Raw genomic sequence first — 6,965 nt, forward strand, 5'->3', positions numbered from 1 at the left:
TAATATGTGTGATGCATGTTAACTAAGAAAACAAATAAAAGGTAGCTTCAAACCTAAGAACTAAATAAGCACCTCTAGACCTTTGCAATTGATCTATATGGACTTATTCGGATCAATTACTACATCAAGCCTAGGAGGTAGCAAATATGCATTTATCATCGTGGATGATTATAGTAGATACATATGGACTTAATTTTTGACACACAAAAGTGAATACTTTAGGTATTTCTCTAAGTTTTATAAACTTGTTCAAAATGAAAAGGGTTTTATGATTTCGTCAATTCAAAGTGATCACGGTGGTGAATTTCAAAACCGTGATTTCCAAGAATTTTGTGAATCTAATGGATACAACCATAACTTCTCTACTCCAAGAAATCCTCAACAAAATAGAGTAGTAGAAAAAAAGAATAAAAACTTATAAGAAATAGCAAGAACCATGTTGAATAAACATAGCCTACCCAAATATTTTTGGGTCGAAGCTATAAACATGGCATGCTATGTCATGAATAGAGTTCTAGTAAAACCCTTACTCACCAAAACTCCTTATGAGTTGTAGAACAACAAAAAACCCAATGTTTCATATTTTAAAGTTTTTGGGTGTAAGTGTTTTATGTTGAATGAAAAAGATGCCTTAGGAAAATTTGATGCTAAATCCGATGAAGGAATTTTTCTTGGCTATTCTTTTATTTCTAAAGTATTTCGTATCTTTAATAAAAAAACTTTGATTATAGAAGAATTTATTCATGTTGTTTTTAATGAAGTTTTCGAAGTTAAGAAAAATGATTTTGATGTTGATGTTAACTTTGATGCTTTGAATTTGAATGAAACCCTTTCTCCATCTAGCAACTTAGATATATCTACTTTCGAAACATCCTTACCCAAGGATTGGAAGTATGTAGATGCTCATCCTAAGGAGCTAATCATAGGAGACATATCTAAAGGTTTTCAAACTCGTTCCTCTCTTAAGAATTTTTGTGCAAACACAGTTTTTCTCTCCCAAATTGAACCTAAATGCATTGACGAGGCCTTGAAAGATGATTCATGGGTATCACAATGCAAGATGAGTTAAATCAATTTAAGAGAAATGAGGTGTGGAAGCTTGTTCCTAAGCCAAATGACCATTTAGTTATTGGTACTAAATGGGTCTTTAGAAACAAGCAAGATGAATTTGTTATCATGGTTAGAAACAAGGCTAGATTAGTAGCCAAAGATTTCAACTAAGAAGAAGGGATCGATTATGAAGAGACCTTTGCTCCTATGGCACGATTAGAAACCATAAGAATGCTCCTTGCCTATAAGAGTAGTAATAATTTTAAGTTATTTCAAATGAATGTTAAAAGTGCTTTTCTTAATGGCTTTATTTTTAAAGAAGTTTATGTTGAACAACCTCCCGGATTTGAGAATGATAATCTCCCTAATCATGTATTTAAATTGACTAAAGCTCTCTATGGATTAAAACAAGTCCTAAGGGCTTAGTATGAGAGACTTAGCTCAATTCTTATCGAAAATAATTTCTCTAAAGGCAAGGTCGATACTACATTATTTATCAAAAATTTTAAAAATAATTTTTTTATTATTCAAATTTATGTTGATGATATTATTTTCGGTTCCACGAATGAATCTTTATACGAGTCATTTGCCAAAAGTATGAATCTAGAGTTTGAAATGAGCCTAATGAGGGAACTAACCTTCTTTTTAGGTTTACAAATTAAATAACTTAGCAATGGTATTTTTCTTAGTCAAACAAAATATATTTTAGATTTACTAAAAAGTTTTAATATAGATAACTCAAAGGCTATCAATACTCCTATGAGCACCTCCACTAAGTTAGACATTGATGAAAGTGGAGAAAGCTTTGATCAAAAAGCTTATAGGGGTATGATAGGAAGTTTATTATACCTCACCGCAACTAGACTAGATATCATGTTTAGTGTAGGACTTTGTGTTAGGTTTTAATCTAATCTTAAGATATCTCATCTTAAAGCAGTTAAGAGAATACTTAGATATCTTAAAGGAACCACAAATATAGGATTATGGTATCCAAAATTCGAGAACTTTGAGCTAATTACTTATGCTGATACAGATTTTGTTGGATGTAGATTAGATAGAAAAAGCACATCCGGAACATGTCAAATTTTAGGACACGCACTTGTTTCTTGGTCTTCCAAGAAACAAAATTCGGTTGCACTATCTACAACCGAAGCCGAGTACATTACAACTAGTGCATATTGTGCATAAGTTGTGTTGATGAAAAACACTTTAGATGATTATAAGATTCATCTTAAAAATATTCACATAAAATGTGATAACACAAGTGCAATATATTTAACAAAAAATCTCATTCAACACTCTAGAACTAAACATATTGATATTAGGTATCACTTTATATGAGATTATGTTAATAATCATGATGTAATCTTAGAGTTTATTGATATGAAACATCAATTAGCCGATATTTTTACAAAGCCCTTAAGTGAAAAATAATTTGATTTTATTATAAGAGAATTAGGAATGTTAATTTATCCGAATGCATGAATTTGTTAAATTTTATTTTCAAACTTTTTTGATTCTTTGGATCACTCACTTAAGTTCTGTGCTGAAATTTTTATGATGTGAATTTTACATGATGATAAGGTTGTGTGATTCAATAAAATGTTTACTTTGATGTTGGAATTTTGTGCTTTGATGCTGAAAGTTTCTATGATGTTGTAATCTCTTTAAATGATGAGCATATTATCATACAATGATGCAATATCATATTTACTTTGATGATTATGATTTCTATTGAATATTGAGAAGTTTTAATCATACATCAGATTCTTAACTTTTGAGTACTACAAGCACTAATGATATTACCTTATGTAAGTAGTGATGAAAGACTATGACAAAACATTTTATAAATGTATGAAGTGTTTATACATTTCTTGATGTTTGATTCATGGAAGTCATTGACAAATGCATCTCTCATGGATTTCACTCTTATGAATTTTTAATGAGAAATGGATTTGATGTAATGCTCTTCTCACTAAAAAGTTTTATTTGTGAATTTCTCCTTCATGTGATACTCCTCTCCCATGAATTCTTCTCATGAAAATTGAAGGAATTCCAATGGATATATTAATCCTTGAAAGATGAATTCTCATGTGTGATAATGAAAGCATTTGTGTGATAATTTTCGTAGAGATTTGATTTCATATAGATATCTCGATCCTTTACATGAATCCCTTCTCTTTGTCAAAATGAAAGTATGTTTTAACAAAAACTTATTTATTATTTTTGACTTGATTCAAATCATTTCACAAATTAAGTTCTTAATGGATTCCCTCCTTACCTTCTTTCCTCTTCTTCATGCAAAATGTGATAACAAAGGGGGAGAAGTTGTTGGAATCTATCATTTTAATGTTGATAACATTTAATGATGAGAACTTTTGAGTGTGAAACTTGCTTGATTTATTTTACCATATTTGCATTGTTGAATTGTTCTCCTTTTTGTTGATGACAAATGGGGGAGAAATAATACCAAAATATGGTAAATTGATGACAAATGTATGCAATGTATTTCATCATATATACTTGAAATGTTTGCTTGATAAATTTCTTTCATTATGATAAGATATCTAGAGCTTAACTTGTTATTTTATAATTGATATCTTGCCATAGAATGATGAATTGCTATCTTTGTCATCTTTCATATTTGAAATATCATACTTAAAAATGGATGTCATGCCTTAACATCATTTTTAGAAATACTTGGCATCATATTTTGAGAATGTTAGATCATGATAGGAATCATGATGTGCATGTTGATAAGTTTAATAAACTTATCTTATCAGTTTGTTTCTTGAATTCAAAGGCCTTGAATTCAAGAATGTCTTTTCTCAAGTATGGCATATAGATAGGGGGAGTTAAGGTTAACTCCATCATCAATTGATTGTCATCATCAAAAAGAGGGAGATTGTTGAATCTCGGATTTTGATGATGAAGTCAATTGTAATTTGTTTGATCTAATCTATATGTTGAGACATAAAGCAGGTGTTGTTCCGGAGTCAAGATCGAGATCTCATTGGGAGTTCGAGAGTTCGACGGAAGTCCAAACATTCGTTAGAAGTTCTACTGGAACCAATCAAGAAGTCCAGGAGCTTGCCAAAGAAGCTCGTCGAAACTCGCCAAGAAGATCGTCGTAAAGTCTAGGAGCTTGCCGGGAGTCCGTCGGAACATTGCCGAGAGTTCATCAGATATTTGCCAGAAGTATGCCGGAAGCTCGCCGGAAGAGCAATTGATACATCGAAATAAGAAAAACTATAAATTATGTCTTAATTATCATAGTTAGAGCATAAATTAAGTTAAGATTGGGAGGTAATCCTACTAACTTAATTAGGAGCCAATTGGACCCTTAACAGGGCTGAATTGGGCTGAATTAAGCACCCATTTCAGCCCCTAAAAATATGGCCGATGGTGGCACCGCTTGGAAGGCAGTGCCCCTAGATTTCTAGGTGGTGGTACCGCCCCTATTCGATGGTGGTACTGCCCAGAGTCAAATCAACGGTGGTAGTACCACCTAGTAACGATGGTGGTACCGCTAGTATCTCGGATTCTAGGGATGTGATACTTTTTGACTCCAATTTTAAAGCTATTGGGGCCTATAAAAATCTCACCCTTTTCTACATTAAAGGGCACGGAAGTATTGACTTAATCTTAAATTCTTAAGTTATAAAAGTATTGTAAAAGTTAGAGTTCTCCTTTTTCATCTCTTAGCCTTGTAACCATCCAAGAAAGAGAAGTGAGACTTGTAAGGGTTGTCTCCTAAACCCAGGAAAAAGAGAAAGTGCTGTAAAGAGGTGTTCGGTCTTTACCTATTAAAGGAAGACCTTTAGTGGACGCCGGTAATCTCGTCGAAGGAGGAATCCGAAAGTGAATGTAGGCCATCTTGAACGGACCACTCTAAATTTTGGTTTGCTTTTCATTTGTGCAATTTACTTTACTACAAACCTCCTTAATCTTCTCTTGCACTTTTACGAAAGCTTTCAAATTCAACTTCTGTCCGAAACAGATCGAATCGAAACTATTTTCGTCGGAATCGGTTTTAAACGAAACGAATATTTTTCTGAAATCATGAAAGTTTTCCGCTGCACTAATTCACCCTCCCTCTTAATGCCGCTCTTGATTCTAACAGTTCACTCTGGCCCAATGTTTGATTCCTCCTACTTTAATCAACTTGCCTCTCCTTGATCGAAACTAGTCCTACGTTACTTAAACGTACATTAGATGACTAATACATCAATTGATTTCATCATCAAAATCCAAGATTCAACAAAAAGAATGTGTATTATATCACATGTGCCATCATTCACGTGATTGGCTTGCAAGATAAATATGATTAGTAATTACAAGTATGAATCCTATGTTGTTCGACATGTCATTGGTTAATCTAGCGTTTTGTCCGATCCTTCAACCCATCGTCCTCTCCTTTGGCGTATTGTCTAATCGGCATGTTGACTCCTGCAACTTCTGATCTCCTTAACACAATGTCCAACCCTTCGGCCCAATGCCCGAACTCATGGCACGAAGTCCTTCCGGCATGTGTACTATTCCTCTGGCCCGACGTTCAATCTTCTAACATGTTCTATTCCGGCCCGTCATCTAATTCTTCATACTTTAATCGAATTATCTTTCTTTGATCGAGTTTAGTCCTATGTCACTCAAGCGTATATTAGATCTTAACTTTATCAATTGATTTCATCATCAAAATCCAAGATTCAACATGAATATACTAAATATCAAGGGTGGGACATCTTCGCTAAAGCTTTCGTCGTGTGAGTCGATGAGTTAACATTCTTACAACATGAGCCGTTCTAGCACCAAAATATTTAAGAAAAATTGATAAGGTCTGACTCAGCCCAATGTGATTTGAGTCTATATACATAAGGTGTTGTTGATGCTTCTCAAGGGGTCGAGGTGTCACATGCTGAAAGGGATAGTCTACACGAAGACCAAAGTCTAATTGGTGGATATGATAAAATTAATAAAATATAAGTGACTTGGATTATCATACAAAAGATAATTTTTTTATAATAGGTGAAAATGAGAGAATATTACCGGAGAGGGGTGACAACCCTCGAATCACTCTTTTTGTACTGGTGTCCACTTGGGTAAACCATGAGACAGATCCTATCCCCTCTTTGTTTAATCATGTTGCCGTAAACCATGAGTCATCACCCAGATTTTTCTTATCACCTAGCATATATCCTCATGTGCTTCCAAGGCTGCGGTATGTTACTTAAAATTTGCCAGACCAGAGCACAAGATTTGAGTATATAGATGTTATCATGATGCCTGTAGGTATGAGAAAAAAGAACACAATTTTAGGAAACCATTACATTTAGAAGATATGAATGGATGTCATGGGCTTAGCACAAAAACTGAAGCATGGGTTGCTTGTGAAATATTGAATGATAACAGATACGAATAATTGTAATGGGGTGATCATTGACATACATTAATGCGCATAGTCAAAGGTAAATTGATCTTTATTTTACTTATTAGAATTTATTGTTTTACATATTACTGACATAGTATCAGCCAAGTCTTTATAAATCATTAAAGAATCAATGTGTTGAACCTGTTGCGTGTTACATCAACGGATTTTAACATTGGTATTGTGAAGGCTATTGCTAGGTTACATAGTCTTCTTTCAAAATCAAAATCATAAGATTACATAATCTTTTTTCATTTTTTTGTGTGATAGGATGAACGTGGGTGATGTTTTAGTTAGTCCAACTCATATGCAAGAGATCTGAGATGATTGAAGAAATGATTCAAATGTTCATCAAGGACCTAATCTATACAAAGATCGATATCGGATGGAGATAACAATTAAGTCCCTCCAATGTTCAAATTAGAATTAAGATGATAAGTAGAATTATAGATGAATAGTAACTATTATTGATAATAATAAATTTATAAAT

This window comes from Musa acuminata, chromosome BXJ2-3 (genome assembly GCF_036884655.1).
Source record: "Musa acuminata AAA Group cultivar baxijiao chromosome BXJ2-3, Cavendish_Baxijiao_AAA, whole genome shotgun sequence".
Taxonomy (NCBI): domain Eukaryota; kingdom Viridiplantae; phylum Streptophyta; class Magnoliopsida; order Zingiberales; family Musaceae; genus Musa; species Musa acuminata.